Below are 10,829 nucleotides of genomic sequence, written 5' to 3' on the forward strand. Positions count from 1 at the left end.
TTCACGTTGATGTTTCTCTCTCTCTCTCCCTCCCACTCTATCTGTACAAAAAATGGAAAAATATCCTCAGATGAGGATAAAAAAAAAATAAAGTGAATGCTATACATAATAATGATATTTTCATTCCAAGTTAATTTGACTAATAATTTATACTAAATAATATTGTGGTATTTTTCATATGCAGAGAGGGCTATATACTTTATTCCCATTTGAAAACAAAATGTATTTGCACAAATCCTAATTACAAGGCAATTTTCCATTTCTCCTAATAAAAGCTCATCAAAAAAAGTTTTTGAAACTCAAGGAAATAAACTTAAAGGGACTTAGAAGAAATAGTTAATTGTTAACTTTTAATATTAAAAGTTATATTTAAAACATTACTTCTTAATGCTTACTTTATGAAACAATTTCAATTAAATTCTTCACAGACATCTTTGCCAGCAGCTTCTTCCCTGTGACCAGGGCCATCTTGAATCACCTAGCAGGTTTTCAGGGTACATCTCTAAACTTCCATCTCCCCTGTTGGAAAATTCCACCATTTGAACCAGCATATATGATGTTGTATTAGTCTACTTGAGCTGCCATAGCACAGTACCATAGACTGAGTGGCTTAAACTACAGAAATTTATTTTTTCACAGTTCTAGAGCCTGAAAGTCTAAGATCAAGGTGTTGGCAGGTTTGGTTTTCCCTGAGGTCTCTCTCCTTGGCTTTTGGATGGTCACCTTCTTGCTGTGTCCCCCCATGGCCTTTTCTCTGAGTGCATGCTGCCTTTCCCTTTTCTTATGAGGTCATATTGGATTAGACCCCCATCCTTATGATCTCACTTAACCTTAATAACCTTAGCATCTTTAAAGGCCCCATCTCCAAATACAATCACATTGAGGGCAAAGGCTTCAACATATGGATTGGGGGTGGGGGGCACAATTCAGTCTAAAACAGATGACCCTTGGAATTATTCATTTGCATAATAGTACATTTAATTCTTTGGTCCACGAGTTGACCCTCTAATCACTGAGCCAAACTGGCCAGGGCTACATTTAATTCATCTTACAGGTATTGACTCTTGATCTTTGTATAACATAATCACATCAATATACATATTTTTTTCCTTTACTGATTTCAGAGAGAGAGGAAGTGAGAGGGAGAGAGAGATAGAAACATTGATGAGAGAAAACTTCAATTGGCCGCCTCCTGCATGCCCCCCACTGGAGATTTGGCCCACAACCTGGGCATGTGTCCTGACCGGGAATCTAACCAGCGACCTCTCGGTGCATGGGTCAATGCTCAACCACTGAGCCACACTGGCTGGACTCACATCAGTATATTTCAAAGGTGATCTTTGAAATTGATATCCACCTTAGTGATTATAAAGAATAAATGATTAAATTCATATTAAATTTTTTTGCTACCTTTTCTAGGGAATTTCTCAGGTGATCTCTACAAATACATAAAACTAACAGTGATTGAGGTAATTTCCATGCTAACGTTTTCTCAAGGCAGTACTTTGCTATCAAAGCTATGTGATTAAGAAAGAGTAAAGACCCAAATATAAAGCACCTTCTTTTCTGATGGGTAATTCTGTGAAAACTTCACCATATAAGTGGGCATATAACTACTTAATAAACTTTTGCTGGCATGACTAGAGAGTAGAAATATTTGCTTAGTAATATTATCTGGTTAATAGGCAGGTACCACATGGCCATATTGAATAATTTATTTTAAAAGTTAAAATACTGCCCAGCCAATATGGTTCAGTGGATTGAGCATCGTCCCATGGACTGAGAGGTCCCAGTTCAATTCCCCATCAGGGCACATATCCGGACTGCAGGCTCCATCCCCGGTGGGGTGTGTGCAGGAGGCAGCCGATCGATGTTTCTCTCTCACATCGATGTTTCCATCTCCTTCCCCCTTCCTTTCTCTCTAAAAAAGTCAGAAGAAGATATTTAAAAAAATAAAAGTTAAAATACTGTGAAATACACTTGAAAAATGATATCAAACATAATTTATTGTCTGCCTGGTAGTTCAGAAGGCACTTTAAGATTTTGAGGATTTCCTGGCAATAAATACATACAATCAAATCTACAAACAAAATGAACATGCAGAATAGGAACAGACTCATAGATACAGAGAACTTTTTGTTGGTTTAAGGGATTAAGAAGTACAAGTTGGTTGTTAGACTGACGAACCTCAAAGGGAAGAGGGGAGGTGGGATGGGAGGAGAGAAACCAAAGAACTTATATGCATATATGCATAACCAATAGACACAAAAAATAGTTTGGGGAAGGCAGGGCTGGGGTGGGAGTGGGGAGAAGGGGGTCAAGGGGAGAAAAAAGGAGGGACATCCATAATACATTCAATAATAAAGATAAGTTTAAAATGGAAAAAAATAAAATTAAATTTAAAAAAAGATTCTGAGGATTTCTTACCATTGTTATGATAAATGTGGACATCACAGAAAAGTACAGAGTGTTAGGAGAGAATTGGGGTTAGTCAGAGCAACTTTTACTTAGTGGCAACCTCCTCTTTCTGTGTTATATATGCCTAACCAATATTCTTTAGTTTTTAATAATTCATATTTTATAGAGAAGAGTAGTGATACTAGATCTTAGAGAGAATAAAAAAATGGTTTGTTACTAACAATGAAACCTCACATTTGTAAAACCCAGCTTTACAAAAAAGTACTTTCACATACACTGTTTCATTTGAACCTGAATGAAGAAGCTTTAAAGGCTGAAAAAGGCTGATTCTTAACCCAATTCTCATTCACCTTATTGCAGATAACGAATACTGAATAAGTAAAAAGTCATGCACAATACATCAACTCTAATATGAGGAAATTTTCTTCACCAATCAAGGGCACCTTTTCATTCATTCATTCATTCATTCATTCATTCGTTCGTTCGTTCATTCGTTTGTTCGTTCATTCATTCACATACTACTGTTCAAGACCAGTGTTTCTCAAACCATCTGTGGCAAAGGACCAGTTTGTTTTATTATTTTAAATTTCCAACCCATAAGCTTTCTGTATGACAAATTTTTTTTTAAGGTGGAGAATCCCTCACAAAACCCAGACCTGCACCTGTATTCCACCTTCTAGGAACATGGATTCGTGGGTTTGACCATGGAACCCAGCACTGCGTGTGGATGTAATCACAACAATCACAGTAACACATGCACAGAAAGACCATTTCATCTGGATGTTGTGATGTGTACAAAAAACAATTGTGTTACAACAACTGAATTTCAGGGGTTGTGATATGTGGGAAATGTCAGTACCTACAGTAATAAGGAAGTACCTATCCAATGCATATATCAACAATTTTTGAGTAACACTATTCCGCTCACTTTAGTATTATCATAGCTCTCAAAATAAAATGATGCTTTAACTTTTCAATTCCATATGCTGAGTTTAATTTTAATCTATTTTCTTTTAATCATTTTAGTATTTGTAACTTTGTGTGCAAAGAGACATCTTTATTTTTCTTGAGATCAGAGTATTTTATCAATGCTCTCTGGTTTACATCAAAGACAAATTATATACTGGTGAGGTTAGTGGGTTTCTTCAAGTAGCTCTTATTAGCTCTGTATGCATTCAGTCAGTACCCTCTGTGAAAAGCATGTGCATTTGTAGGAGATCTGGCTGGCCTTGACCATGAAAACTGAATGAAGGTTAACTAGTTCTCCTTAAGAATCAAGTCCATGCCTTTCTTTCTTTTTTTTTTTAAATCCTCACCTGAGCATATTTCCCCATCTGTCTTTAGATAGAGTAGGAGGGAAGGAGAGAGGGAGAGGGGACAGAGAGAGAAACATAGACGTGAAAGAGACACATCGACTGGTTGCCTCCTGCAGGACCCCACCAGGGCCGGGGATGAACTGCAACCCAGGTACGTGCCCTTGACCGGAATCAAATTTGTGAATCATTGGTCCGCAGGCAGATGCTCCAACTGCTGAGCCAAACTGGCCAGGGCTCAAGTCCATGCCTTTCTAAGTGAGACTAACTGATGTGAGGTGCCCAACCATTCAACTATCCCTTGTATCATAATTAGAGGTGGGAATTTTCATTTTGCATGATGTGCAAATTTTAATACTTTGTTCAAAACAGCATAGGAGGGAGGTTGGGGTAATGGGTGAAAAAGGTGAAGGGATTAAGACATACAAATTGGTTGTTAGACTGACAAACCTATAAGGGAAGGGGGGTGGGGAGTGGGAATAAACCAAAAAACTGATATGCATATATGCATAACCAATGGACACAGACAACAATGTGGGGAAAGGCAGCAGGGGGAGGGGGAGCAGGAAGGAGGAGGTCAATAGGGGAAAAAAGAGGATCATCTGTAATATATTCAACAATAAAGATAAGTTGAAAAAAAAACAACAGCATACAGTTGACCCTTGAACAACACTGGTCTGAACTGCCTAGGTCCAGTTATACAGAATCTTTTAAAATACTTATATTGTAAACAATTTTTAGAGATTTGTGATCATTTGAAAAAAACTAATAGATGAACCTTATGATGTTCTTAAAATATTTTCTTTTCTCTAGTTTACTTTATTGTAAGAATACAGTATATAAACATATAACATTTATAATACATATAATTATGTCAACTGTTTATGTTATCAGTAAGGCTTCTGGTCAATAGCAGATTATTATTAGTAGTTAAGTCTTTGGGGAGTCAAAAATTATATGTGATTTTTTACTGTGTGGGGTGGGGGCAATGGGGGAGTGTTGGTGCCCATAATCCATACATGTGTTATTTAAGGGTCAATCATAGTTGCATTAAAGACTCCAACTTTCAAGTAAAGAAACCTTTCGTGATCATTCACTAAAGAACTCATTTTAAGAGACATGAACTAAGAATTCAATAAAGGAAAAGAATAAGATTAAACTCTTGATGAAATTTAATATCTAGTTAGCAGGAAAAAACCCACCTAAATAGCACTTCCAATTTCAGGCCAAATGAGAGTTAAACACAACCCTAATTACTGTAAGATAGAATTCTGTCTCTTTTGGGTTTATACAACAGCTATACAATGTCCGACAATTCGACTAGTCTGCTAAATTGAACAGTCGCTTTGGCATTTCATTAATTAAACACTCTTCTACCTATCTAAAATTTATGATTCTCTAATATATAAAAGCCCTTTAAACCTTTTATAGATCTAATTTATCCTGAAAACTAAAATTAAGAGAGGAGTAACAATGCTGTAAAGACAAAGCAAAAAGTAAATCATCCTAAATTCACACCATTTCCATTGGCTTAAAATTTTAATTGACATTTCTAATAGTAGTATTAACTCCGTGAAAATCTACTAGAGCAAGAAAACAGATTCTGTCAACAATTATAATCTTAAATTTTTTATTGCAATGTAGTTCTAAAACAGTATCCCTAAAATGATGGAGTCTAAGGAAACAAATTTTGCAGGCTGAGAGGACAATGGAATTATTTGATAAGAATTAAATAAAGAGGCACAAAAGTTGCTTGAGGAAATTATACTGGATACCATAGCAAGGCTTTCTTAATGTAAGGGCCAAGTTTTAAACCTCATTCAGGAATGTTTTAACAGGATTCCACTTGTAATTTTCCAGTAGGCTTTTTAGACTTCTATTGAAAAGCAATCAATTTTATTATTGCCCAATCCAATGATAGGCCCAAAAAAGTTCAAGTATGATGTGAGGAAAAAAATCTGAAAATGTCTCAATCTTCACCCATAATTGGCACCATTTTCTCATGTTGTGCATTTGCACATAACTATACTTATTTAAAAATCAATTTTAAGTCCTTGCCGGTTTGACTCAGCAGTTGGAGCGTTGGCCTGCAGACCAGAGAGTCCCGGGTTCAGTTCCCACTAGGGGCATGTACCATAAATAAATAAATAAATAAATAAAATTAATAAAAATCAATTTTAATGTTCTGGCTTCTCCTCCAAATACCATGACTACAACTTAATATAAACCTAGCTATATAATTACTGGCTCTGCCATTCCAAGTAGTTACGTCTTTAAAAAACATTCCTCCACTACAAAGCTCAACTGAGTTTAAAAATTTTTTAAATTCTAATGAAGTATAAATCTGATTTACCTGGGATTAAGTACAGATTTGGGAGGTGAATTTCCTTCCTTTTTCAGGTATGGGGTGGAGAGGCAGGTAATTTGTAAAATTCATCAAGTTACAAAAAGCAGAAAAAAATTATTCATAATCCTGTTAGCCCAAGGCAACTGGTATTATTTACCATCTTTTTCTAGACATTTTTTATATAGTTACCATCATATTTTATATACAAATTGATTTTTTTTCTAACATAGCATGACAATTTTCCTACTAAAAACTTCCTATATTTAGCAGCCATTGAAATCATTCCATACTATGGATGTACAAGGTAATATTTCCCCTAATGTTGGATAAAATATAACACTGTGATAAATCTTTTTATCACACTCTAGACTATTTCCTTACATTAACAATATAGAATGAATGTTGGTTGAAGATCATTATTCTTTATTGTTACAGTTGTATAATTCTAGGTTCCTAGTATTCTGAGACTTCAAATATTACAAATAGGATTAAACTATACCTTAGTGACATTTGATAGCATGGAACAGTAATCCACTCAACTAGTTTATGAAAGAAATAGAAGAATACAGGGAAATCCTACAGATACAAAGAAAATACAGTGAAGTACAGCTCAGCCTCATGAAAGATTTCAGACATCTGCCCTGGCCGGTTTGGCTCAGCGGTTAGAGCATCGGCCTGCAGTCCAGAGAGACCCGGGTTTGGTTCCCGCTAAGGGCACGTACCTCAGTTGCAGTTTGTCCCCGGTCCTGGTTGGTCGTGCGGGTGGCGGCCACTCAATGTGTCCCTTTCACGTCAATGTTTCTCTCTCTCTCTTCCTCTCTCTCCCTCCCACTCTGTCTGAAAAAATGGAAAAGTGTCCTTGGGTGAGGATAAAAAAAAAGAAAGATTTCAGACATCTTTCTTAGGTAGTAGGTGATTGCTTGCTAGGTGATTGCTTGACTGCTTTATTCCCTATCAGCATTGTCTTTCTCTGCTCATACTTGACATTCACTCCCAGATTTATTGACCTTAAAATCTCAAGGCTCATATTCATCTAACCTGTGTCAATTCTAAATTCCCAGGAGAGCTCATTCAAATGTTTTCTCACTCATATGAGAATCTCATTCCAGTTAGTGTAGGTCTTCTAGAGAGCCAGAAGAGGGTAAACTGGTCCTTTAGGAAACATAAAAGGAATTAGTAACCATAGCCAGATTAAGTTTTTCCTGCTCAGCCAACCACGAACTCAATGATGGCTGTCTGCAAAGGAGCCCAGTATAAGAAGGATCCTTCAGACTGTTAAAAAACAAACCTCAAAACCCAAACTTTAGCAACTGATTCAACATGAAGGACATGCTTTCAAATATGCAGAAAAACTAGTTCTTTGGCAGAAGGAATGGAGAGATCAGGCCATATATTAAAAGGTAGTAAATATGGTTGTGACATATTGAGGTAAGAACAGAAAAAAATTTTTGTTAAATTATTATTGTCATCTTAGAATAAATAAATTTGTGCTTTATGAATTAATTTCTAAGATTTTATAATTTCCTTCCCTTGATTTCCTAGGTTCTTTTTTGTCTAACTTTGGATCAATGAAACAAATCATATTTAGGCCAGGAGAACTTAAAAAGTGACAGATGGCAGGTGGAGTAAGGGCAACATCAGCAGCTGGGGACCATGAATGAAAATCTGACTGGAGAGAGACACCTCGAGATTTTTTAAAAAGAAGTATGGCTGCAATCTCCACCTGGGATTTTCTATTACAAGCTCTCCATATATACACATACGTACATATATAAAATTATATAGTTTTCTTACAAGGTATCTTCTCTTAAAGGACATATAACCCACCTGAGTGGGTTTTGAGAATGGGCAGATACTAAAAGCCTTCCAAAGACTATGGAAGGTATACAAAACAATTGCTATGAAACTATTCCATCTTTGAAGAAATGTTATGGCTGAACAAAAATTTAATGCCACTTACCAGTTCAGAGATGAATAAGCTTGGACAATAATTTAAAGCTTTAGGTTTCAACTGCATGTAAGTCTACTTCTTCAAAGGTGGCATCCTACCCCTCTATGAAGCAAACTTGAACTCTTATAGTCAAGGGATACTTAGGTACCTATCACTCTTTAAGGTTCTCCTACCACAACACATGATCTTCCTGTGCAGAATGTGTCAGGACAGATGACAAGGCATGAAGCAATCATTACCCTGAATCTGGATCATCTACAAGCACTACGATGCTTAGATTTAGAAAGTTTGGTATTCTTTGAATAAATTAAACTCAATTGGGAAGACATGAACTTTTGAACTGTTTCCATTCTCTTGAGCTAAACAAAATACTATGCCAGGTATTAGTGACAGAACAAATACATAAAAAGTCAAACTCTCAAATGCAATTTATAGTTCACCCAGTGCGGCAACATCTGTTTTTTTTAACCTAAATAAGATTGTCTATTTAAGACCCCGACTTGCTATTCTTTTCTAGTTTATATTTTTGAGGTTTATTTTTTAAGGTGATTGGATGCTTTGATCCACTTAACTGACCAAAGCTAATCTTACATTTTAATCACCAGGGTGGTGGTGGGGGGTGTAGGTTTGGACTCTGTTTTCAAAGTCGGTTTAAATAAAAAAAACATGGATACTTAAAATTTTTCTCATATGAGGCACTTATACTTTAAGCATTTATAAGAGTAAAAAAACCTGTTCTATTGCATTTGAGGTATTACATAAAATTACTTTGAAGTTGAAAACATTTTTAAAGAAAACTCAGTACTATACTTATGTATCTAACATTTACCATGTACAATTTTCATTGGTATTTTTCAGCTTCTGAGACTAGTAAGACATTCGTTTTTAAACAAAAGGATTTAATTGTTCTTTAAAATTCTCATTATATGAATAATATGGTATTTACAGTTTAAAAGCACATTAACATCTGTGATACTGAAGAACTAATGAGAGAATAAAACAGTATATTTGGGTGATTGTGTTTTATCTTCACATATTTTCATTAAAGGTATGATGTTGAAAAAACCACAATATAACTGCTATTAAACATATTTATTAACATTCTACTTTTTTTAATACATACTTTAATATGTATTAAAATATTTTAAACTACTATAATCTGATGGTAATAGACAGTGACTGCTTACTTGAAAGGAGTAACTTCATACATATCAAAATGCACCATCCTCAACTATATAATTAGATTACAAAATACTTGCTGGAGTATGTAAAAAAATAAAATAGTTATCATACCTTACAACTTACAGAGTTGCTGGCTAGCACAAAATAATCGATTTCTTTTACAATGAAAATTTACTTTGATAGTTTGAAGGCTAGTACAAGAAGGATATTTTTCAAAAGACTAACGAGATGTTTCAGGTAAAAAGTTAGAAATGTATAAAACAAAAACTATCAGAAAGGTTTTTTTAAAAGAGCATATTATAAAATTAGACAGTAATTCTTTTTAAAAAGACTTTTTAATATCAATTTCTTCTGGCTGAACAGATGGATATGACTCCAATATTTTTAAATATTTTATAAACACTTCAAGATTTCCAAGACAGTAGCTTTAAAATGTTCCTTCAGCCCTAGCCGGTTTGGCTCAGTGGTTGGAGCGTCGGCCTGCAGTCCAGAGAGACCCAGGTTTGGTTCCCACTAAAGGCGCATACCTCTGTTACAGTTTGTCCTCAGCCCTGGATGGGTCATGCGGGTGGCAACCACTCCATGTGTCCCTTTCATGTCGATGTTTCTTTCTCTCCCCCTCCCACTCTATCTGAACAAAAAATGGAAAAATGTCCTTGGGTAAGAATAAAAAATAATAATAATAATAAAATGTTCCTTCAGTCCCACTGTTGTTCAGATTAAGTAAGTCTTAGGAGAATGTATCACCAACCACAAGCTTTTGGGGACATGGGTCATGTATTACTCTTCTTTTTACCATTCCAGGGCTTGGAAGTAGGCACTCCTCAGTAAATAAATGTTCACTGAACTCAACTGCTAAATTAACAGTTAAAATATCAATAAATTATATTAATAATCAGTCCTTGGAGGTTTGTGGGAAATCAAAACACTCAGTTTACATAAGTATTCATAAATAGATGCAAATATTCTAGTTTATCTTAAATGCCCCAGTTCTTATGTTATAGGGAAGAGTAATTAAAAGGGAAACATTACCTGAGTAGTTCATATAATAATAGTTTGTTGAAACTGAAAAGCAGTCTGAAAATTTTAAGAGGCAAGCTAAATATTAGCTATACTCAATCTTTTTTTTTTTTTTTTGGTACGTGCCCCTAGCAGGAACCGAACCCAAAACTCTCTGGTCTGCAGGCCAATGCTCCAACCGCTGAGCCAAACCAGCCAGGGCGAGCTGTACTCAATCTTATATGATACATAGCAACTTCGGTTATTAATAGTATCACGATTTATACAGGCCCATATTCAGGCCTGCTTTTAAAATTAATTCACTAGGTGTAGGGATTGAGGAAGAAAAAGAGAAAGAGAACTCATGGACATGGACAACAGTGTGGTGACTGTGGGGGGATGGGGTGATAGAGCCAGAAGAGGGCACAGAGGGGATAAATAAATGATGATGCGAAAAAATAAAATCAAGTCATTAAAGAGAAAGCATTTTCAATCTGTAATTAAATTTAGGTCATCAACTTGATTACACCTACTGATAGCCAAAAGTTGAAATTTGAGGAAAAGGCTCTCCAAACGTTATGTAATAAAAGCATTTTCCACCTGCCTTGCAGACACTGCC

This window comes from Molossus molossus, unplaced genomic scaffold (genome assembly GCF_014108415.1).
Source record: "Molossus molossus isolate mMolMol1 unplaced genomic scaffold, mMolMol1.p scaffold_m16_p_8, whole genome shotgun sequence".
In the NCBI taxonomy this organism is placed as follows: Eukaryota; Metazoa; Chordata; class Mammalia; order Chiroptera; family Molossidae; genus Molossus; species Molossus molossus.